Here is a 26,105-nt window from a genome sequence, read left to right as displayed (position 1 = left end):
CTTTAGTTTTTTGGGCTTCCCTTATCCCTCTTAACTCACCCATTGTCAATTTTCTTGGTACATCCAGAAGCAAGCCAGCGTCCAGTAGCTGATTCACTGTGTTCAGTGTGACTGATCCACCAAGCTTCCATTTTCAAAACTATTTTTGAAGAACTATTTTTCATTTTTTTCCCCTGCTTCCTGTTGCTACCAGTTGGAGAATGAGAGAAACAGAGACACGGAGACTGGGGCATAAGGAAGATATTTCACATGGTAATTATTGAATATGAAAATGGCTATGAATATTTTATTATGCCCAAGGAAATTATATTGATAAGGATTCTCCACGTACTCAAAAAAATATGTTCTGGAACATTTTTCTTGCATATCAGGAACTATTACCATTGTCTGCTTGCATGATTAATGATATGTTCTTGAAAAGTATATTCATAAGAATGCTCCATATTTGAGAATATAGTCTTGTAATTATGTGCCTTGTACCTCTACAGTGTTTTTCTTTTCTGTCCCATGGCTTTCCTCCTCAGCTCTCATTTTCTGCTGTTTCTTTGGCCTCTTCCTCTCTTTGCCCTTTGGCTTCAACAAGAGCAATGGTGACCGCGACAAAAACAAATTAAGCATGCCTTAAAATGTTACAATAAGAACAAAATCAAAACCTATGAACCACAGCTAAATAGTTGAAAGCAATAAGTAAAGTTGATGTATCAGTCATTTGGTGAATTAGCCTTTTGACTAATTGGTTTTAGGCAAATTGTCTACTCAGCAAATTGCCTTCTAGTGAATTCATCTAGACCCTGGGTGTTCTGAGAACAGATAGACTGGTGAAGACATGGAACTTGGAAGAGATTAATTTTTTTGTATGCAAATTTCTCTGAGGACCTACAGTAAACTATAGTTCTGTGTGAGCAATAGTGGCATGACTCAGTTGATCCCCACCTGGAAATATACACACTCTAGTTATGTCCAACATTGATAATCAAACATGACTTATAGCTCTGTGTTCATTGGGAAACTCATCAAATTCATTGAATTTAGGAAATAAGAAGAATGAGGCTGGCAAAGTTTCTGTGATGTGTATGACCAAATTCGTTATTTTCAAATAACTGGCAACAAAGATTATTAAAGTGCTTAATTACTATGTTTGGCATATTTTAAAAATATGAAACATCAGAGATGCCTGGGTGGCTCAGTCAGTTAAGCGTCTGACTCTTGATTTTAGTTCAGGTCATGATCCTGGGGTCATGAGATCAAGGCCCACATAGGGCTCTGCACTGGGAGTGGAGCCTGCTTGGGATTCTCACTCTCTCTCCCTCTTTCCCTGCCCCACTCCTCCACACATTACCTTTCTCTAAAAAAGTAAAAATTAAAAAAAAAATTAAAATATGAAGCATCATATGCTTTTTTTGTTTTTTTATTTGGTGGTCCTTGCTGAAATCCCTGTGTTACAGCTCAGTTTCAAAGAGTTAACATGTGTTAAGCATTTTATTTGGTTCTCTTATTCAATCATCACAACAACTCTAGGAAGAAAACACTTTTATTGCTCCCAGTTTATAATGGAAAACTGAATTTAATGAAGTTAATCTGATTATAATCTTTTTCTTAGTACATAGGGATTCAGAATTTGAACAAAGTAGCATTACCCAATCTAGATCAGCACTGTCCAATAAAAATAGAATGTGAGCCACATATGTAATTTTATGTTTTCTAGTAGCCACATTTAAAAAGTAAAAAGAAATAAGTAAAGTTAATTTAATTTTAATAGTGTATCTTATTTAATCCAGTATGACCAAATGCTATAATTTTAATATGAAATCTATATAAAATATTAATGAGATATTTTGTATTCTTTTTTCATACTAAATCTTTGAAACTAGTAAATGTGTACTTTACATTTACTGCACAGTACATCTCAATTCAGAATATTTCAAGATTATTGGATAATGTAAGTCTCTGATCTCAAAGAGTGTCCCATGGACCAGCAGCATAGTTATCATCCACAAGCTAATTAGAAATGTGGGCTCTCAGACCTACCCCACTTCCACTGAATCAGAATCTTTCTTTTAACAAGATGTGCAGGAAAATTAGGTACATGTTAAAGTTTGACAAGAACAGCTCAAGAGCCCATGCTTTTCACCATTTTATTGCTGCTGGTCCATGGTGCTCATTTACTTCTTCACTGCACAAATGGGTATTGAATATCTACCACATGGCCACTCTGCAAGGTAATTGTGACTGCAGCGTTACATTGTGAAAAGTGTATTGGCTTAAGTAAGAGGTAAATCACTAGCTGCAGTATCTTATGATTGTGCACAATTTTTTACCCACTGTAAGCCTTAATGTCTGCATCGGTAACATGGAGATGACACTGACATCAGTTGCCTATTACATATCAGTCTTCTCTTCTTTGGTTACAGGCTCTCAATTTCTAGGCCAGGACATTTTCTCCAGAATAAATGTGTTCCTCAGTCTTCTTGTAACTAAGTTCTTACCAATAAGATTTTAGCCTAAGTGTTCCTTCTAACTTCTGAAAAGTTTCTTTAAAATTCCTGAAACTGGGGTGCCTTGGTGTCTCAGATGGTTAAGCATCTGCCATTGACACATGTCATGATCTCAGGGTCCTGGGATTAAGCCTTGTATCCAGCTCCTTGCTCAGCAGGAGTCTGCTTTTCCCTCTGCTTCTCCCCAACTCATGCTTTTTCTCTCTCTCTCAAATAAATAAGTTAATTAATTAAATCTTAAAAAAAAAAAGTAAAGTTTTTGACCCAGTTGAGAGTTATATCCCCTTTCTCTTCCCTTCTGGAAAATGAGCATAATAGCTGGAACTCTAGCAGCCTTACTGAACCATGTTATGACCTTCCACACACTAGGAAAGTAAAGCTCCCAGAAAGATAGAATGCTCCCAGATTCCTGGTGTCCCTGCAGTAGAGCATTTGTACAAGCCTTCTTTGTATTTCTATTCTGTGTTGTACAGGTAAAATAAGTTAATAAATGTATATAGCCCCAGTAGATAGTAAATATTTTTTATAGAGGTGAGAGACGTAGTCACCCTCAAGGAGCTCAAAATAGAGGGTCGATGATAAAGTAAATAAAAATTAATAATAAACATTTATCTGGCATGCCATGAGCTATTTCTTGCCTTGGGCATGCACATGTAAGTGTGTATCTAGCGGCCTACTAAAATCTGTAATAGTATAACATTGTCAATAGTGGTAAATATATCTATGTCTAGGTAAGACTCCTTTCTCAAATTCAATGTTGCCAGTAGCAGTGATGCTTCTTACTTAAATCTGTCTCTATTAAATTGCTTCAACATTTTTATGTGGTTTCTGCTACCTTAACAACATTGTCAAGATAGTAAGACTTTGGAATCACGTACTCTGGATTGCTTCTGGTCATTTGGGAGGAAATATACCTATTTTTTTTCAATGATCATTGGCCATAGAACAAGGAAGCTGAGATTTTATTTAGATATACTTATCCTCCAGTTGTTCATTTTGAGGTGAAAGACATCGCTGAGGGAGAATGGACACTTCCATCTGTGGAAGCATGAGTAAAAGTTTTTGGGTCATGAAGAAACCTTATGGTAAGCTCACCAAACCATGTTATGTTATAGATGAGGAAATTGTAATCCAGAGATGAAAAGGGCTTATTTGTGTTCATGGCAAGCTCCTTATAAGTAGAGCTGGCGGCAGAACATAGGATCCCTGGTTCCTAGTGCAGTGTGCCTAGGCTATACATCACGCATACAAATGTACATGCATGACGATTATTTTACATGTAGGCAGTGAGTTATAGTTTCACAAAGTACCTCACAAACGTGATCACATGAGGCTTTTTATGAACCCTCAGAAATAGACATTCTTCTCCTATTCTGCAGATAAGGAAACTGAAATAGAGAAACTTGAGTCCGTGCCACAGGTTATCTCACACTCTGGCAGAGGTGGGCTTGCAAGGGGGTGTCCTGTGTTAAGAAAACAAAGCTCTGAGTACTCTGTGGCATGTAGCATGCTTTCTGAAGGCATCTCCAAAATTATCAAATTCTTTTTTTTTTTTTAAGATTTATTTATATATTTGAGAGAGAGAGAATGAGTGGGAGGGGGACACAGAAAAACTCAAGCTGACTTCACACTGAGCGTGGAGCCTGAGCAGGGCTCAATCTCATGACCCAGAGATCATGACTGAGCTGAAATCAAGAGTCTCATGATTAATTGACTGTATCACCCAGGGGTACCTCCAATTTCAATTTTTTAAATATACATTTATCATCATACTGTCTAATTTTCCATCATTATGACTCAGATAAGACAGTTACTAAAGGAGCTCTTAGAGTACATGCTAGGATATGACATAGGAAACAGGATCTCGGGGTGCCTGGGTGGCTCAGTAGGTTAAACATCTGCCTTTGGTTCAGGTCATCATCTCAGGTCCTTGGATCGAGTTCTGCATCAGGCTCCTCGCTTAGCGGAGGGTCTGCTTCTCCATCTCCCTCTGACCCTTCTGCCTGCTTGTGCTCTCTCTCTGTCTCAAATAAATAAATAAAATCTCAAAAAGAAGAAGAAAGAAAGAAAGAAAACAGAATCTGTCTACTTCATAAAGTCTCAAAAGTATTAGGAGAGGAAACATCTAAGTGTTTCATTGGTAAAAAGTGTGTAGTTTTATAATATATATTCAAAGTATGTGGAAAAAGATGCAGTGCCCCCAAAATGCTTTCTAAAATAATACAAAATATCTCCTTGATGGAGAGTCAGAGAAGACACAATGATTTTGAAACAAGTATATAGTCCCTTTAGGAGGCCATATCATAAGATTGGGAGAGGGGAAGTCTGAGGGCTTTTAATTGTGGATATAGTTTAAATCAGTTGAAGTATTGATCAAGATGTTTTGTAGCTTCAAAAATGAAAAGAAATAAATAGCGCCAAAGAATCAAAAGTTCATCTTACCTCTTCCCAAAGAAACCCCATAATGATGCTGGCAGTTTGGGAGTATGAACATGCAGACTTATGAACCTTCAAGGGGCACCATGCACAGCACAGTCTGGGGGGATGGGGCCCCCAGGGATGACATGGAACTCAATCAACACTGCAGGTGGCATCCCCAGGTGTCTCTCTCCAACATGCAGACTGAGAACACAAGGATTGGTTTTCATATGTGAAACTTGGTTTCTTTCAGCTGTAAATGAAAATGAGAACACTCACTTCTCAAGCCTCCTCCAGGTTGTTCTACAGACTTAATTAAGGCTTTTAAGAATAGCAACATTCCCTTGACCTGGAGGTAAAATCAATCATGGAAATGATGACGTGACTTGGTCATTGAAAATGAGCGAACAAAAGAGAGGTTACTGAAGGGAGGGCAGATCCCTTGGGGCAAGTTGTGGCACAGAGTTAAGACAAGGGAGTGTCACAGTCACTGCAGCAGACACCGCACACTCCACCCAATCTGCAGGATCCCTTCTACTCTGTATCTTCGCTGCAGCTTCTATGCATCTTTGTTCCCAATGGGGGTGTTTCTATAGCTCCCTTCAGAGGATGCTCCCTAGGCAAATGGTGCCACTTTTTCACTTCGCATGGAAATCTTGCTTGGGAGAGGGTAACATCTAGGGAAGACCCCCATCCTAGGATTGACTCCTGCAGTTGTCTGAAAGCCTGCCCCTCCTGCCTTGAGGCCAGCCAGTGGTGGTGTGTAACTAGGTCTCCAGGGTTCCTGCAGGCTCAGTGAGGCTGAGGCTTTGCCTGAAGTCACAGGCTCACATGGACTCTTCCTTCCCCTGCCCTTCTTCCTCCTATCCTTACTAGTTTCTCCTAGGAGCTTCCTTAATAAGCCACTAGCACACAAGTCCATGTCTAAAAGGCTGCATCTAGAGAACTGGACCGGACACAAACATGCACCAGGGAGAGGCATGTTTAGAATGGGCTGGGGGGTGATCTGATGACATTGGAATGTTCCCACTGCTAAGAATCCAAAGTTGGGGATCGCTGGATAAGTCAATGTCAATTTCAAAAGAAATCCCATTCTGCCACAAAATCTGGATGCTCCCACAAAATCTCATTCATTTTTATGTTACTAACTTAGGGATTTCTACATAAAGATACAGGCTAGGAAGAAAAGTTAACTGCTTACACAATCCAGGTGTCACCTGGAGCCCATGGCACAGGGAAATTAGAATAACTCGGCTTGAACCCCAATTCCAAGTCCTGAGAAAGTGAAGCCTGGCCAACTGTCTCTGCAGCAGTCTCACTTCCATGTGTTTTTCGTCTTTTCCTTCCACCCACATCATTCGCTTCTTCCTGCTGATAATTTCAACACTCTCAATGGCTTTTGAATTATTGGAAAAAATAGAGTCACAGACTTTGTGGAATACTTCAGAAATAAACACAACCATAGCAGAGATCTTTCAGACAGAAAGAAAGAAGAAAGAAAGAAAGAAAGAAAGAAAGAAAGAAAGAAAGAAAACGAAAGAAAGAAAGAAAGAAAGAAAGAAAGAAAGAAAGAAAGAAAAAGAGAAAAAAAAGAGAAATAAAAAAGAGCTGCCTAGAATAGAATCATGGAGCAAGAGAGCTAATAGCACCCCTTGATGGGAGCAGAGGTGGTATCCATTTGTTCTGCATGTAGCTTTGTTTTATCTATGAATATTTGCAAGTTGAAAGTTATTAAGTAGAGGGACATATTTTAGGTAAAAATGAAGAATTCCAGACCAAGTGCATGAACACATGCTATATATCATATATGTGTATATATATGAAGGAAATAGATATGAAGGAAATATCCCAATGTGAAGGTGGCTCTAAGTTTTGAGGTGATGACTGATTTTATTTTTTTTTTAATTTTTTTAAAAATTTTTAAATCCATATCATATCAAATTTTTTAAAATTCATATCATAAATAGATATGAAGGAAATATCCCAATGTGAAGGTGGCTCTAAGTTTTGAGGTGATGACTGATTTTATTTTTTTTTAATTTTTTTAAATTTTTATTTATTTATGATAGTCACAGAGAGAGAGAGAGAGGCAGAGACACAGGCAGAGGGAGGAGCAGGCTCCATGCACCGGGAGCCCGACGTGGGATTCGATCCCGGGTCTCCAGGATCGCGCCCTGGGCCAAAGGCAGGCGCCAAACCACTGCGCCACGCAGGGATCCCGATGACTGATTTTAAATGCTTTCATTTTTTATTGAGGTACAGTACATAGGAAAGTGTTTAAACTGTATCACTTAATTCACTTTTTAATATGTGTTCTCCATGTCACCATCATCCAGGTCAAAATATAAAACATCTTGAGCAACCCAGAGGTTTCCATTTTGTCTCTTTTTGTTAATACTACTCCTACATTCCTCTACACCCCTCCTGAGAAGGCTACTTTCTGATTCTTCTCATATCAGGCAATGTTTTACCTCTATATATTTGTGTTCATACTTTCAGAATTTTCTACAGTGAACAAGGATTGTTTTAATAATTTCTGTATAAGGGATACCTAGGTGGCTCAGTCAATTAAGTATCTGCTTTCAGCTCAGGTCATGATTCTGGAGTCCTGGGATGGAGACCCACATAGGTCTCCTTGCTCAGCAGGGAGCCTGCTTCTCTCTCTCTCTCCCGATGCCCCTTCCCCCTGCTCATGCTCTCTCTCTGTCAAATAAATAAATAAAATCTTAAAAAAAATAATAATTACTACATAATGCAAAGTTGACAAAAGGATAGTTTACCTAACAGCTTAGGTGTCACATATTAATAAAGAAAGTGATTTCCAGAAATTCCAAAGTACAGGCCACTAGCAAGGAGGAGTATAGGACAGTAGGATATATTTGCCAGTAGGGTAAAGGGAGCAGAAGGGAGTTCAGAGCCAGAGAGGTCCAGCTGTCGAATGAGGCCTGAATGTCAGTTCCTGCACTTTTGCTGCGTGGAGAGGGTATCAGGGCCATGGCCCATGGACTCATCGCTCTCATAGACATTTTGCTTTCTAAGCAATAAAATGGGATTGCAGGTTTCAAGAATCTGATTCTCACTGATCTAGTTCAGACCCATGTATTTCCAGGCCATCATTATTCAATTGAAGACTTTAATGTTCCTGAGGAGAGGCAAATTATTGCCTCTGAAGAGCTTTGCTGGCAGAAAGTAGCACATCACCACTAGGGTGGTTCACTAATTATTTTCAAGTCTGTGCTAGAGTCTAAAGCAGCAAGACCGAGAGAATCTTCATTACATCTGTAAAGCCCTTCATTTTGGAAGGGGGTATGATGACAGGGAAGTAACAGCCTTGCCACAGTTGAAAAGATATTGCTGTTCCTCAAAGCATCTTCTCTTGATGGTTTCAAAGTTGTGAAGAATTTCTTAGACCCTGAACTAAGATTTTAAAAGAATTGCATTTTGCCAGCCTGTCACCATTTTCAAACTTCTGACAGTCCTTAAATAGGAGTTTTTGTGCTGGTTCCTGGGGGCACTTTATATTAAAATTGCTCATTTGTCCCTGGATTTTACAGGCAGAAGAGAAAAAAATACCTTTTCTGGCATAGCAAGACAATAAATTATTTAGTAAGTCCCATGTTAGCACCTTGGCCTTGGAAATTACATGTCTTAGCTTGAAATTTAGTGTCACCCTTTTTCACATGATGTGAAACAATATTTAGTAGTAAGAATAAACAAGAGATTTGGAATCAAGCAAGGCCCGGTTCAAATCACATGGAAAATTATCTCAGACAAATTGCACTTAGTCGACCTCTAAGCCTAATAGATTTTTTTTCAGCTGTAAATCAGAAATGATAAAATTTTCTCACTAAATTATTGTGTGGATGAAATTCAAAAAAAAAAAAAAAAAAGAAAAACCACACACACAGAAAAAGAATCTAACACATCAAATGAACACTCTAGAAATGTTTTCATCTCTCTCTACCTTTAATGAAATATCCTAAGGAGGTGATATCAAGAGAAGTAGAAAAGTGAAAAAGTTAGGAACACATATTTTTGATTTAGGCACAACTGGTTTCAAATCATGAATCTTCCACATACTTGCTGTGCAACCCCAGACAAGTTACTTAGCATCTCTGATCTGTGGTATGCTCATTTAGAAAGAAGGATTGAGATTAATTACTAATTTGGAGGTTAAGAGAATTAAATAGTATAAACATCTATAAAGTTCTTAGCACGATGCCTCACACTTAGAAACAAATCAATAAAACGGGGTTTTTGTAATTTAAATTAGACTTTAGCTGCTACCGTATTTTTCACACAAGTGGAGAGGAGGTACTAATACTTTCATGTTACAGTAAATGAAACTTCTTATATAGAGATATGATGATCACTCTAAATCTGAGAACATGGGGCATCTGGGTGGCTCAGTGGTTAAGCATCTGACTCTGACTCAGGTCGTGATCCCAGGGTCCTAGGATCGAGTTCTGCCTCAGGCTCCCCACAAGGAGCCTGCTTCTCCCTCTGCCTATGTCTCTGCCTCTCTCTCTCTGTCTGTCTCTCATGAATAAATAAATAAAATCTTTATTAAAAAGAAAGACAAAAGAAAAAAATAAACCTGAGAACATTTCTTAAGGATGGTCCTAGAACTTGAGCCACACTATTCCAAACCCCTGCTCAGTGTACTAGTACTTACATTTCCTTCTTAATATGGAATTGTCTTATTAAGAATCTCTTATTTGAGTAAGGATGTAGAATTCTTAACATTATCTGGAAATAGTCATTTCTATATAGAATAAAACTCCTTGGAATTGTTTCTAAATATATAAGTCTGTAATAGGTTCAATCTCGAGGAGCATAAACTTTTGTATCGTTAAACCAATAAAGAGAAATTAAAGGTCCAATGCGGAAGACAGTGCAGATAGCATCCAATACCAAAGGCAATTGCTGTGTCCTTTACTCCTAAAATGCATTTATTAAAAAAAATGCATTTATTAAAAGGAGAGTTCATTTGTACATCCATTATCACTCATAAGAGTCAATTTGTCTTTTGGTGAACTATGTAATATATTATTTTCTGCAATTCATAAAAACATCTTATTCTCACTTTTGGCCCAAATCAGTTCATGATCTGAGAGAATGAATATCTCAATAATATATCTATGCTTATAATTGTGTTTTGTTTTGTTCTAAAAGTAGATTATTTTTAGAGCAGTTTTAGGTTTTTAGCAACATTGAGCAGAAAAGTATTGCCTACCCCATTATCAACATCATGCTCTACAGGGGTACATTGTACAATCTATGAACCTACACTGACACGTCATTATCACCCAAAGTCCATAGTTTATATAAGCGTTCACTCTTGGTGTTGTATAAACTGTGGGTTTTGACAAATGCATAATGACATATTTCCCTATTGTAGTATCATGTAGAACAGTCTCACTCCTCTAAAAATCTTTCTCTTCATCCCTGCCTCCCTCCCTCTAACTCTTGGCAATAACTGTATTTTCACAGTCAATGGTGCACCTTTTCCAGAATATCATATGGTTGGAATCATATAGTGAATAGCCTTTTATGATCGACTTTTTTTCACTTAGTAATATGTATTTAAGTTTCTTCCATGTCTTTTCTTATCTTGACAGCTCATTTGTTTTTAGTGCTGAAAAAGATTTCATTGTCTGGACATTCCACAGTTTATCAGCTCACCCACTGAAGGATATCTTTGTTCCTTCCAAGTTTTGGCAACTATGAATAAAACTTTCATAAACATCCAGGTGCAGGTTTTTGTATGGATATTAGTTCTCAAGTCATTTGGGTAAATACCAAGGAGAGAAACTGCTGGATTGTGTAAGAACATCTTTAGTTTTATAAGAAACTACCAAACTGTCTTCAAAGTAACTATACCATTTTGTATTCTTACCAGCAATGAATGAGAATTCTAGTTGCTCACATCCTCACCAGCGTTTGATGTTGTCAATATTTGTCTAGAACATGTCCTCATGTCAGTTGCTCATATCAATTTTCCTTTCAATTTGCTTATTTAGTTTTCCATTTATTTCAGGAACATTCTATTATGACACTGATGATATTTTCCCTTTCGTTTTAAGGGGTTTTCTTTTTTAAGGGCCAGTTATATTTTTGGTTGACACCTTTATCCACTATGATACCTATTTTCTTTTCTGTAATTATATTACTATATCATTCTTTTTGTCTCTGTATTCTATATTTTATCTTCTTTTATCTTTTTTCTCTTTGTCAGCAGTTTGGTTGTCATCCATGCTTATTTTTTCTTTGTCTAAATATATGTATGAAAATTATTTGTAATTGTGAAATTTTTTCCTTGATGTTTCTCTTTAACAGTGGGCTCTCAATCTTATCTTGTTCACTTTTACTTTCTCCGTATTTTCATCTTATCTTTGAACCTTATTTCTTAAATTCATGGTTTTATTTAGTTTATTTGTAGCCTGAACAACTTCTAGGAACTTTTCCTTTTTTATGAAGGCTTATATTTCCTTCCAGAACAGATTCTTCATCTATTTTTGCAATACCATAGGTCTCTTCTTCATTATTTTACTGCACATGCTTGGAGAGATGCATTATACCCACTCTCTTTTTTTCCCTCTCTTTTATACTGGATAGTAGTGTTTGAGTTTAAAACAGAGTAGGTGAATTCTAATTGACTCAATTTCCAATACAGTTGAAAAATGTTTTTATTTTTTTATGAATTAAAATCTAATGATATTGTTTATGTAGCCGATGGGGTAGAATAGCATACGAAGCAGTGGGGTGCTGGCACTTGCTCATACCAACCATGAGAATAGGTTATTACATTTTCAGTATTTTTATGAAACAGTTGTTAAGAAAATATGACCATTACTAAAAATTAAATTATGTTAGTTTATATATAAATACATTACATCTTTCCTAAAAGATGACTTGACTCTATTTTACTATTACCCATGCTATTGAGGTTATTTTGCATTCAATAACCTCACATTCATTGCTTAAAATTGGCCATGCTCAGAGTTTTTACATTATGGAAATTGGCAAATGCTACAAATCAGTCGCTGACTTATTGTTTTGTTGACAGTCTGAACTCAATAAGGTGATGGAGAGAATATTAATAACACAGGTGAAATTTAAAGGCACCCACTGTGTCTTGGGATGCCTGGGTGGCACAGTGGTTGAACACATGCCTTCAGCCCCGGGGTGTGATCTGGGAGTCCTGGGATCAAGTCCCACATTGGGCTCTCTGCATGGAGCTTGCTTCTCTTTCTGCCTGTGTCTCTGCCTCTCTCTCTCTCTCTGTGTCTTTCATGAATAAATAAATAAAATCTTAAAAAAAAAATGTGTTGTGCCTTTTGCCATTACATTGTGATTAGCACAGATAATTGAGGAAACGCATATTCAGTATTTGGAAAATACTATCTCATTCAGACAGAAGTTGTTCACCTTATTTACAAATGACAAACATCTTTGTGATTGTACTTTATTTCTTTTTAATAAAATAAAGAAAAATATAATGAACATTCATGTGGGAACTATATTAATTTATAAATTGCAACCATTAATTTGGTCACAGGTCAAGAGTTCAGCAAAATATATTCAGCAAAATTCAACAAAAATATACTGTGAGAATCAATTGACTCTATGGAATACATGGCATAATTTATTATTACTTATAAATAATAATTGTAAATTTATCATTTTTATTTTTTTAAAGATTTATTTCTTTATTTTAGAGAGAGAGAAAGAGCATGTACAAGTGGTTGGGAGGGGCAGAGGGAAAGACTCCCTATGAGCACAGAGCCTGTGTAGAGCTTCATCTCACAACTCTGATATCATGACCTGAGCTGAAATCAAGGGATCCTTAACTGACTGAGTCACTCAGGCACCCCATAAATGTATTATTTTTATTATGTGTCTTATATATCCTTTATATTAGTACAAATTTTATTAATATTTATTTTATATATTATAGAAATTATTTTAAATATACACATATATGTATGTATATATGTATATATTTCCCATATATATATATATGGTTAGATGCACCTTTATTAGTGAACCTGAAGGTTAATCTTGTTTCTCATGGCCAAGTTTATTCTCCTCTGTTGGTCTATATCCTAGGGTAATACTCAAAATATTTAACAACTTGAAAGACAAGTGCTCCCTAATCAAAACAGAACCACTGGATATTAGCCATAGCCTCTTGCTCCCATGGAAGGATACTTTTAGGACTGAAATATTTTTTTTTCCCAATGTACCTTCAGGCACTGGAGCTTTCCATTCAGTTAGTGAGTCAGCCAGGTTGTTCTTTTACCCCATTTTCAATACTATGTCTTCAGTGATCATTACTACTTTTTCTCCTTACCCTGCTCTCCACATGATAAAGGAAGAACTTCATGAATGTTTCTTCCCCCTGCTGCCTGCAACTCTGATTTTACTGTAGTCCTCCTCCCCCTTCTCCTCCTCCCTCTTCTCCTCCTCCTTCTCCTTCTTCCTCTCCTTTTTCTCCTTCTTGTCATCTCTGTCTAAATCTCTCTCTATAACTGCTGGGGACAACTAGATTGGGAAGTTAATAATCCTTTTGTCTTCCTATTTTCCTCTCTTTTCTCTAAAACTAAGACTTCCAAAGCTTGTGCTTGGCTCTGCTTAGACTCAGAGGTGGTCCGGGTGGAGTTTTAGTGGAAATTGTTACTTCTCCTTCTGGAACTGATGACAGTAGCTGTCCTTCCACTTCTTTCCAAGTTGGATATGTATCTTAAGAGTTTTGTGTGTCTGTGTGAATGTGGACGTGTGTGTCAGGGGAAGAGGGAGGGACATGTTTACTTTCCTTTCTTACATTGCCCCTTGCATGGCTTCCGTGGAAGGCAGGCTTTAAAATTGCTTGAATGTTTGCCAAGCCCAGTATATTAGCTTTCAATTACTAAATAACAAATTCCTACAAACATACATGCTTGTTTTCTTACAGTGTCCAGGGGCCAGGAACCAGGGCTTTGCTGGATCCTCTGCTCACCACTGGTGAGCTTGGAAAATGTTGTTATTTTATTAATAAATTAGCAGACTTCATTTCTTTGTGATTGTAGGACTGAGTTCCCCTTTTTTTACTAGCTCCCATCCAGGGACCACTCTTAGCAACCAGAAGCTATTCTCAGGGGCTTGCCCCCAAGCTCTGTACGCAGTTTACAATATGGCTGCTCCTTTTCTTCAGGCCACCAGGAGCTCTCCTTCCTGATACTTCACTTTCTCCTACTTGATTAAATCAGTCCAACCTTGGAAAATCTCTTTTGGTTAACTCTAAGTCAACTGGTTAGTAACCTAAACACAAGTGTGCTATTCCACCATATTTATAGGATCTACCCATACTTACTTAAGGGGCCCAGGGTCATTATATAAGGCATGTACATGTGTACATAAGGGGCTGGGAGTTGGGCGGGGGGCTTTTATAATCGTCTACCACACTCAGCCTTGCCAATTATTAATGTGTTCAACTGACAACCAACTTACTCTATATTTTTATGATTGCTACTAGTCTATCTTAGCTGGATATTTTTGTTTGCTTGCTTTTTCCTCTTGGGCTATAAGAAAAGGAAGATTCTGAGGTCTGGCTTTACTATGCTATTTTAATCTTAAGTAAATAACTGCTGCTATTCATTATTCACTATATTTTAATGTTCTCAGTACTTTTTGCATATAATGGAGTAATATTTATGCAATATCTCTTGATGGATTTTTGATAATCCTTTTTATTCCCTTCTGCACCTCTTTGCAAATTTACACCTAAGTCATGAATACACTCATGCCAAGAAAAGAAAAGAGAGTTAACCCTAAAGAATTCCAAGTATTATGTAGGGAGAGTTCTCGGAGAGAAAAAGCAAATAGCACCTGTTCAGATGAAGGAGAGAAGAGATTCGGAAGGATCAATATGAAGTAAGGATAAAGCCTGAGACTCAGTAATAGAATGCTCCCTCTCGTAGGCTCCAGGTACATTGAGAAGTAAACCAAGGACAAGATGGGCAGTGGCTGAGAGGATGGCCATGGTGAGAAGGGATGTGACTGATAAGTCCCTGACAGTCTGTACTATAAGAAAGAGCTGAAATGGTGCCAAGGCAGTGATGTGGGGAAACCCAGTCTTTACTGTGCCAAGAGGCCAGACCATGAGTTACAGCATCTGGGAACACTTCTTTAGTGGATGCAAGGAAGGTAGAGCCCAATGGCTAGAGAACAGGCTCAAGGAGCTACACTTCACCTGTCAGTCAATAGAAGCCATGGAGAGGGAACCCTGGGTGGCGCAGCAGTTTGGCGCCTGCCTTTGGCCCAGGGCGCGATCCTGGAGACCCGGGATCGAATCCCATGTCGGGTTCCCGGTGCATGGAACCTGCTTCTCCCTCTGCCTATGTCTCTGCCTCTCTCTCTCTCTGGGTGACTATCATAAATAAATAAAAATTAAAAAAAAAAGAAGCCATGGAGAAAGAAGACTCTCTGAGGCTATATGAACTCTCTTTTCTCTAGATGCCATCTTTGGAAGAAGGTAGGAGAGGAAGAACTCTTTCAGAAAGAAATACAAACCTTACTTTACCCCCAAATGATACTGCTTACAATAGGTGAAACTTTATTACTTGGAATTGAAAAGTTTGCCATTATTTCTGTCATCAGTGGAAATAAGAATAGCAAAAAAAATTGTATTTGTTATAGAAATAGAGAATCTAAACTCCATGTACATTTCAGGTTGTATTGCACTAAACTGTGATCCTCCTTTTCATGCCTTATCTCATTTTACCATTCTAAAAACTCTATTACTATTCTCTTTTTAGAGCAGACAATACTGAAATTAAAGGAATCTCAATAATTTGGGCACAATCTAAAAGCTATCGAGTCAGATATATGAGATTCTGTTTGATCCCATCTTGATTTATAATATAGGGTACTTATTTCAGTGACAATTTGAGTGAGATCAACATGGGCTTCAGTTCTGGAGGCGGTAAATCAATTAGTCACTTGGACTCCCAGATATTCACAAAATATATTAATTTCTAAAGTTTAAAGGAGAATATTGAATGGCCAGATGGTTTCCTTTATCTGTGTCCACATCAGGACTTAGTTACTGGTCTTGCCCACAGACAAAAATGTCAGGCTACAATAAAGATGCTTTCTTCAGAATCTTTCTAACTCTTCAGAATGGTACTAAATGCCTCTTTGTGTGTTTCTATAGTGTTTGGTTCTAGATAGTACCCTTTATCTAGATTTTATCAAGCTCAAGGAGGCAGAATTGGGGTCAAATCTGGTCTATTTCCATTTGCCAACCTTCAGCACAGACAATATCCATCTTAAGACCAAATAGTGGCCCTGGATTGCAAATGACTCATGGCCCAAATTCTTCTAGACTCTGGATCCTGAAGGATGAGCTGTCGGCCTTGCTTCACCATTTTATCCTGTCCTTAATTACTTCATTTCTGAGTGTTTTTCATGCTCCATTCTATGTCATTCTTTTTGTTCTTTCTCTGAAAGTCAGTCATTTTACCCATAAGCAAAGGGTTTGATTTACTAGACCGAATCACAGTGAGTATATGCTAACTGCTGCCTTTTAAATTTGGCAGAAGTGACTGGAAGAAGATTCTTATGTTTTCTGAACTGCACCCAAATACAAAATAAAAATCCAAAATGTTCTGGGAAAATATACCTTCTTATATCTTAAAATTTATTCATCTCCCAATGGAAACTATTTAGGGATGCATCAGAGTTTAGCTCTGACCTAGATATTCAGCCAAAATGTACTTGTTAGCCTCAGTCTCAGCACTGGCCTTTGAAAGATTCAGGCTGAAGATTCATGTGCAATTTCATACCTTTCCTGGTATCCTTAAACATGTGGTAGACTGATATGATGACAAGGTTACCATCATCCCTAAAGAGCAAAACCAAAGCAGGAAAACAAGCAAGGCAGTACATTCCGATTCACTGTTCCTATGTGAATATTCACTTTCAAATGTAAGTACATATTTTAGATGTACCTTGAAGTGAAAAATCTTCTCACATGCTTTACATATGATAAAATATAGCAGTTATTTGCATATAAATGTACATTTATTATTTCAAGCATAAAATGCTACAATAATTAATAATGATTTTGGAAATTGCTAACGTGGTATGCCAACTATTACTGAGAACTTTTAAATAATTAAATGAATGGAAAATGTCAGAAAATACTACTACTATGAGGAAGTACATTAGATAAATAACTTAGAAATACTGTTATATTCTTTTTGAATCAAAATATATTTATAAAAGTTAAGTAATAATGTGAGGCAGAAAAATAAGATCTAAATTACTTCATGTTTTCAATCATTCTAGAAGTATTTGGTATTTAGTATTCACGACCTTAAACAAGATAGGGACACCTGGGTGGCTCAGCAGTTGAGCATCTGCCTTTGGCTCAGGGCATGGTCCTGGGGTCCTGGGATTCAGTCCTACATTGGGCTCCCTGTGAGGAGCCTGCTTCTCCCTCTGTTTATGTCTCTGCCTCTCTCTCTGTGTCTCTCATAAATAAATAAAATCTTTAAAACAAATTAGACAAGATATCTTTTAATAATTGTATTTCTTTTTAAAGAATTGTATTGAATTTTCACTTATTTAATTATACTTAGGCCCTAAGTCTGCCAAGAAGTCCTATTGAGGAATTGTTCCCATTTTGTGAGAATGAGTCAAAAGAAGAATGTCAAAAAAAAAGAAGAAGAATGTCAACTTATCCAACTTTTTATAGAATGGAAAATCAGAAAAAAGTCATGCAATTGTCATTGCCAACAGAACAAACACGAGGGCTCTGAATGATTCTGAATCACAGGCATTCAACTTTTTCGCACTCTCAGCTGTGTGTTTGGAAAGTAATTATAGCAGTGTGTAATAGAACAGATTTACTGGCTGTGAGCAGAAAGATAGTAGCTGTTTTCCTCATTCTCTTTAAGCCGTAGAAAAGCTCCATGACACACTAGAAATGTTGAAACTTCTCATCTGCACTTTTACAAAACGTTCAAACAAGATGGAATAGCGACCATGGCATGTTTAAAACAAAAACAGCTTGAAAGAAAGGAAGTCTTCATATTGAACTTTGCAAATAAGAGCAAATTAACAACAGATGAGTGCTTAAGATAACAGGTTATTTATTGAAATCTCCTTAAGAATAAAACCAATTCATCTTTCTAGAGAGTGTAAGCGTTTCTTATGTGTATCATACTAGAATAAAGAATAATCATTTCATTATTCTATTCCAGGAAAGGTGCATGGATTGAGGGCAACTTTGCAGAGAAGCAATGTGCCACGATTTATGCCACTGCCTCCATGAAATTTAAGCACTTTCCAGTGAGGCTTCATTTCTCCCTTCTCACAAAGCTGTCCCCTATAAGCATGTATGTATGTATCGACCTCTTCAATTACTTATTCTGCACAGGAACAAACATATTTCTGACTGAGTGATAGGATCCACCAATTATGTTAACTTATGAGGAAAGTACATTAGGAAATTTTAGCGTACACACTGCTGTTATTTGCATAAATAAGTTATTACCATAAAATGTGTTTCTATACCTGTTCAGAAATAATCTGTGTCTTTTTCTTTACTGACACCTGCTTCAGAAAAACTTTACAACAGAGACTCCAAGAAAAGTCATTTACTGAAGCTTTCACTTTGAGTCTAAGGAAAAGGAATTCAAAAATATTAAAAAATAAAAAAGGAAAAGGAAAAGGAATTCTTCAACTATAAAAGAAAAGCCTGAGTTTTAGCAAATTTCAATTGCTTAGAATTGAACCCTTCCCCTCCAAAATGAACAAGAACAAAATAAGCAAGGAGAGGGGTGTTCACAGGGATATATTATGAAACACGTCAGATTTTGAATTATTAGATATTTGGATTTGCAATCCTAACTCTGCTACTTCATGGCTGTGTGATCCTAAAACTTTCTGAGTCTCAGTTTCCTCTTCTATAAAATGGGAATAGTAATAGAATCTACTGTTTAAGATCATTATTAGGATTAAGTAAACTAATATTTATAAAATGCTTGCCAGCTAGCTATTACTGCATGACAAACATCCCAATACTCATGGATTAAAAGAAAAATTAGTTCTTATTTCTCCTTAGACTGTGGGCAATCTCAACATTGCCACTACCTGTACCAAGGTTGGTTGATGTCACTTAGCTCACACACATATCTGTAGTCAGCTGGAGGCTGGCTGGTCTAGATGGCCTCATTCACAAGCCAGGAGATTTACCAGATTTTGGCTGGCTTTTAAAGTGATTCAGGTAACTGGGCCACATACCTCTTATCTTCCAGGTGCTTGGCTCAGGCTTGTTCTCATAGCTGACACAGAGGTTTAAGGGATAAGGTGAATAAATTTGGGACTTCTTGAGAACTAGGCACGGAAGTGGTACATTACTAACATCTATTCTATCCATCAAAGCAAATCATATGACCAAACCCAATATCAATGGAGGAAAGACGTTCTGCCTCCAAAAGAGGAAGGGCAAAGTCATGTGGCAAAGGTCTTGGAAACCTAGAGGTGTGAATAATTGTGACTATTTATGCAACATGGCACAATGGTTGGCACACTGTAAGCATTCAGTAAGAGATGATTCATATTTTTACTGTGGGGTAGATTGAAAAGGGCATGGAGAGAAGGAGGTAGTCAGGTTGTGGGTGGGGGTAGGGTGGGATGCTGGCTTAAGAACAGGGTAAAGTTGATAAACCACAATGGTACTCTGGTCTTTGGAAGCAATCCTGAGCTCTGAGAGTGTTCTAGACAGCAGCTTCCCCCATATCTCCAACTGATCAAGGTAGTCAAATAGGATGTCTGTATCACTCTTTTGAACTGTTCAAATATTAAGAAATCCTCAAATTCTGACTCTGTAGCGGAGCAAAAAATGAATAATCTTATATTCCCCAAGGAGCCTTCTTTGTCACAATGGCAAAGTGATTCATCCACCCAAGGTCACTGGTAAATTGAAATCTGAACCAGGACTTTGAGGGAGTTACTATCTCGCAGCTAAGTGTTTTGACAAGGTGGGATGAGCCAGGTTAATAGAAAAAACCACTTATAAAGGAGATATTCTTTATCCACACACTTTACTGAAAACCTTAACATGAAGATTGATAGCAAGTTGGAAAAATTGCAGGGGAAAAGAGAAAGGCATTGCTGAATGTAAGAAGAATAATTTGGTTTTAAAACACCTCATGAGCTATCAGTGGGACCTACTGAAAGGGCCAGAGGGCACTGTAGTGGAACAGGAGAAAATAGAGTTAATTTTAGGAAAAGGGAAACAGGGACCCAAATTTGGGTGAGTAAAATTCATTATAAACATGTCACTCATTACAAATGAAGAGAAACGTTGCAATCCTCTACCAGCCAAGGCCAAACAGGCGTAGATCTAACCTGTTCACACGTACCTAAGGCACATGCTCAGATTTTTTTTTTTTTTAATACCAGACCCCTCCTCCTCCCTTTGGCATTTCCCATGAAGACTTGTTTTAAGGACCCTTATTTTCTTGGCCACAATTATATTATATTTAAGGAGGCATAGAAGAATCCAAGTTTTTAAGCTGCCCCCCTTCCGCCAACAACCTCCTCAACTCCATCTGAAAGGGCCTCAGAAAACTAGATCGTCCTGGCCAAACCACTACCCCTCCATCCTCCACCCCCCACCCCACCCAGATTCTCTACCACTTTCAGATTCCCACTGTGTATTGGACTGCAGACCGCCAGAAATAATACAAATCTGACTCTTATGCCAGTTTCCATCAAGCAGCAGATTTCCAGGATCCCTAGGGCATATGGCATGCTCAGGCATAAATGCTAAAAGGGCTCTGTGGGGTCAGGGAGCATGTCAGCTCCCAGCCTCCAGCCTTGTTTACCTCTTGACAGGTCTTACTTTCTCCATAGCACTTATCAACTTATCACCAACCGTTATACATGTTTTATTATGTTTTACTTACTAAGTCATCTGTTTAATGTGTTAATTTTCCCTCCCTGGTAGAATGTAAGATTGCTGTGTCCATTTTGTTTTTTTTTTTCTATATTCCTAGTAGCTAAGATAGTGTATGGCTCATAGGAGGCATCAGTAAATATTTCTTAAACTAGTAAGTGTTGGCACATGCATGTGTAAAGCTTGAGTTTGGGTGAAAAAGATCTATGAGACACACTATCATATTAATAAGGGCGTATTATGTAGCTATGAATGCTAGTAGAAAGATAAAGGGTATTGGAATCAGAAAGAAGTGGGTTTCTATCCTGATAATGCAATGTGAGTAAAAATGATTTGTGCCACTTCTGGACAAAGCTTACTATAGACAATAGGAGGTGCTCTAATACTCTTTGCCAATGTATGGTGGTCTCCGCCAGCTTGGTTTCTTGAGTTACTACAGGAGGCAGTGACCCCTGCTGACCTACAGAGAACATGTAACATAAACAAGAAATAAACAAATATTGTGTTAAACCATTGAGATGTGGGAACCGTTTGTTACTGAAGCATCATCTGGCCTATTCTGACTCGTATACTGTGTGGCTTCAGAGGTTTCTATGAAGGTGTTGATGCTATACAACAGAAATAATAAGGCTTCTCACACAAACTATAATCCATTTAAACAATATGTGTAAAGCACCTAGCACAACACTTTTATTCATAGTAGGTCTTCAATAAAATTTAGAAAGGTAATAACTACATACAGTTGAGATCAAATATCAACAACCTGTCACTGAGTTTTTTCACCCTTCTGAAATCACGTTTGAATTCAATACCCAGGGAAAATAGTTCCAATCTTTATACTATGGAACTTTTTTTTTTTTTTTTTTATATACTCTGGAACTTTATACCGTGAATGCAGAATGCAATGCTTTCCCCAGGAACCTTCCAGGAAAATAAGAATGGGAAAGATTGGATGATGATTGCGTTCTTTTGGTTGCTATTGTCAGTGCCACCTTCAAAGTAATTTCCACTTTTGCACTTGCTTTGGTTCCTTCTGCTCACCCCCTCTTTGATTTACCAGCTGCTACATCTCAATGAGGTCCATTTCCCTCCAACTTGTGGATGACGCCTTCCCTTCATCACTGGCTCAGCTGCTAAAAATTGGTGCCCTCAAATGGTTAAAGTACCTGTTACTCAGAGAAGATACATCTTGCCGTGTCTATTGCAAATCCTGTGATAATATTAAGCACAGGACAAGCATTCAGTAATTACTTGTTGCTTATTTACTTGTGTGCTACATTCATTTTTTCACTTAAGTCAGGGGCTAGTAATTTTTTTTTTAAATCAAAGGCCAGATATTAAGTTTGTCTTAGTCCCCATACAGTCCCTGTCACAACCACCCAACTGTTGTGATGGTGTGAAAGTGGCCATAGTCATTATGTAAATAAATGAGCATGGCTGTGTGCCAATAAAACTTTGTTTAAGATAAAGGTAGCTACTGGATTTGGTTCTCAGATTGTAGTTTGCTGATCCCTGATTTAATTCATTTCAATTGCCTCCATCTTCCCAGAAAACATGTACATTTAAGATGTTTCCAGAGATATTTTCTTCAACTCCCCTCCAAATTTATTTAACAACATTCATGGCCATCTGCCATGCCCTAGGCTCTACATACCATTTTGACCTATGAACCAAGTGACCAACAGTCCTGCCCTCTGGGGTCTCTTCATCCATGGGGAGTGCTGAGATGAAATATGCAGATAACAATTCAACTTCATTAGTATGAGAAGCTCTATAATAAATTATCTTTTTTCTCAAAATACAGGAACCTGGGTATTGTCTTGGAAGGTTTATTCCACTCTTCAAAACTCCCGGAAAAACTGACACACATCAGCCTGCTGATCTCACAAGTATATTCTCTGTGGCAGGAACTTGAGGAAGCCATCATTTCCATCTTAAGTAGAAACTGAAGCTTTTTTTTTTTTTTTTTTTAATTACTGGTTGTTTCTGACCTTAGAAAAACAGGAAGTGAAAGGAATCAAGAACTCTTTCCAAACAGAATTCCTTTCAATGCTCCAGGACTATGTTTAAGTGACGAAACCTAGGGATGAAGGTATCTATCCCAAATCACAACTGTGCCTCTGAGATTGAAGCAGACCGTTGGCAGCCCCGGGAGATCCACGCTGCCATCATGATATTACCTTATTAGAGACTTCAACCTAAGAAATTTATAAACATAAAATGCTTTTTAAAATACTTGCTCTTTTATTTGCCACTTGCAGAAACCACAGTAAGCACTTCATAAGGGTGAAGAAAGTGCATACTGTTCTTCACTCGTGGGGATGCTCTGATAACCCCTAGAAAGTGTGGAGTAAGCTGAGAAGGGAACGAGGACTGGAATCCCGCCAGCCCCTGGCACTGCTTCTTGATGGCTGTACCAGATGTCTGAATCAAGCTCAGCAGAAGGGCCAGGTGTTCTTTTAAATTTGAAATTACAAGCAGAAACATAATACTGTTTCTCGTCTTCTTTGAAAAGGGAAGGGAATTAAGAAGGAAGGCATTTAGAGGATAAAAAAGTGGTGGCCATTGACCTGACTCGGATTGAGACTTCTCAGCCAGATCTCTGCTAGAAAACCATTTCCTTTTCCTACTCTGAATTAGTGGTGGCCCCATGGTCTCAGACCTCTGCCCTCTCTTCCTGACCACAGAGAAGTTCTCGGCCGATCAAAGAGGACAAACGCTCCAAGGAGACTGCTCTGCCTCCCTGAGTGGAGGACATGCATGCCTCTCCAGGGAACTGTTTCCTCTAGACTTTCTCTAGCAGCGTGACAGCATCTTAAAAAATGTCTGGACTTAAAAAGGCAAAAAGTCAATCTTCAGGCTTGTGTTAAGGAAGAAAGAAGACAGGCTGGTCAAAATTATATCCACTAGACATGCAGTCAGTGAGCCGGCGTACTTTTCCATAAGCCAACAAATATAAAAAACAAGATGTGATGGTGTCCATTGGTTGGATTAGAAACAAGGAAACTGCAAAAGGATTTACCAAAGGTGGCTTTGAATGGGTCTACTCTCCTTCTAGTAGACTGTTCTGTCTGTTAAAGAAATTATTCAGAGGATCAGGTACTCTAAATTTTTTTTTTTGGTGGGGGGGAGGTCTTTTTTTTTTTTTTTTTTCTGTTTTAATGGGCCTTAGCCAGACACATTCTTGTGGCCCCAGTGAATGTTCTATAGCTAAAATACTTCAGGGATTGGCAAAAAGCCTACAATATACACAATATACACCTCCTAGAAGGGTTACTTCATCATGCACTTGCCTGGAGTAGCAATTCTGCTTCTGTAAAGAATTTCTGTAACTTTATTGCATGCACCTCCAAGAAGAGTTGAACAGCAAGGAGGTGTGCAGGAAGGCCATGCAGACTCAGACCGCAGACCTCAGAATGAAGTCACTCAAGAAGTTTGCATTAGTGTTGGCCCTAGATTTCTCATTGTCCAAATCAGCACAGTGACCTTAACTACCCCCATCCCTACACACAGGCTTGTTCTCAAACACTACACACAAAGCCCTCTGTTTGTGTCTCAGGTGTTGTTTCGAGACCCACTTGCCATTTCTTACTTGTCCTGTGCCCTTGGTCTGGGTTTTGGAATCATTTTTGCTTTCAGCCCATTTAAATGCAGACATGACTTTTTAGAATCTCCCTTGTTTTTGCTGTCCAGCAACAGGGTTGTAGCAATTAGTTCCTCTTTCTACCACACATCACAGATGAGAATTGGCTCTTCTGCTTGCCAGACCAGTGAGTGAGTGCAGAGATTCCTATTGCTTTGGAAAAGAGATGGGGACTGTTTTCTACCATGATAGTTCTTAATAGGTTTCCCTTCCTGAAAAAGGACTAGATTGCTGGTTTGGGTGTTTAAAACAGGACAGAGCTGAATGTGGGGTCCTGAGGCCCAGAAAGAGAGAGTAGAATCCTACCTGGAAGGGTTGATGCTGGCACGGCTGAGAGAACCATATCAAATCAGAAGCTTGAGAAAAACAAGAGAGTAGAGCTGTGGGGAGATTAAACAGAAATATTTAGAGAAGGGTACACACTCTAGGAATATCTACAGTTTTATTGGCAGGAAAACCACAGGGAAGTGGTGCATACGATTGCTTTGGGTTAAGAGTTGGAAAGTATAGTCTGTGTCTATGGAGACAAAGAGCCAGGACAAACCTAGACAGCTCACAATTAGAGCTTGTTTCTATTCTCAGATACAAAATTAGCTAATTTGTCATTTATTTGCTTTTCTCCCAACCATGTGATGGCCAATTATTACCCATTTTGCATGACTGGGTAGTAATTTGAACATAAATTTAGGGAGGCCCAAGGAAAGGAGTTGAAAGTATTCTGATTATTGGAGCCAACTTGGCACTCCCGAATATCTCCCTCTCCACTCATGGGTTAGTCCCTGCCCTAAGATGACTTTGGAAAGTTTACTTTACCTCTCTAAGCCTCAGTTTTATCATCTGTAATATCAAGATGGTAATGTCTGTCTTGCAAAGTTGTTTAAGGTTCAGTGATAGAATGAATATAAAGCACTGAGCCACAGGGATGGATAAAAAGGAAATACTGCTCAATATTTCAGCTCCAGGGACTTTCTTCAGATTCTGCCTCTTATTGCCACATCCTGAGCTGACAGCTCTGCTCTAATGTCTAGGTTCTGTTGACTTGATCTTAGTTTCTGTGACAGCCTAGACCTCATACATACTCTGTCCTTTCATCTCTCTTAGGCCTGGCTTCTCCTCAGCTTCCTGATGTACTCATTCAACTCTACATTTAGAATTCCTTGGACACAGTTTCACCTGTTTATGGTTTCATCTCCCAGATTCTAGACAGCTGTGACATCTTGGAGATGCACAATGGCCAGGTTAGTTATGATGTGAAATGGCATCGTGCCAGCCGTGGCTATAGATGACATTTAACTGGACCAAAAGAAAATGCTCACTGCACAGGGTTGTGAGTAAGATAATGGTCCAAAAGCTGGATGGTCAATTCCAAACGTACAGAGTTCCTACCGGACTTCTTAGGAGGAGCATGGGGTATGTGTACAATGTGCCATTTTTTCTAATGCTCTTTGGTATTTCTTAATTTTTTAATATAATAGGGACTTCAGGAAAGGAAGAGGCTAAAGCCTCTCTTGGACATGAGAAGCACTGGGTTTATAAATCAGGTATCAGATCTGTCTCTTGCATTAAACATTTAGGCTAGCTCATAGGCCATATGCAT

General features: G+C 38.2%; 1 long non-coding RNA gene across 1 annotated transcript; it reads left to right on the top strand.

The window, feature by feature from the left end:
• On the top strand, positions 1–25,826 carry LOC140614490 (uncharacterized). Its single transcript, XR_012015344.1, has 3 exons — positions 1–252; positions 22,670–23,964; positions 25,610–25,826. It is a non-coding gene; the product is annotated as an uncharacterized lncRNA (long non-coding RNA).
• Positions 25,827–26,105: the final 279 nt, after the last annotated feature.

Source organism: Canis lupus, chromosome 22 (assembly GCF_048164855.1).
Source record: "Canis lupus baileyi chromosome 22, mCanLup2.hap1, whole genome shotgun sequence".
Lineage (NCBI taxonomy): Eukaryota > Metazoa > Chordata > Mammalia > Carnivora > Canidae > Canis > Canis lupus.
This window is presented reverse-complemented; position numbering and strand designations above follow the sequence as displayed.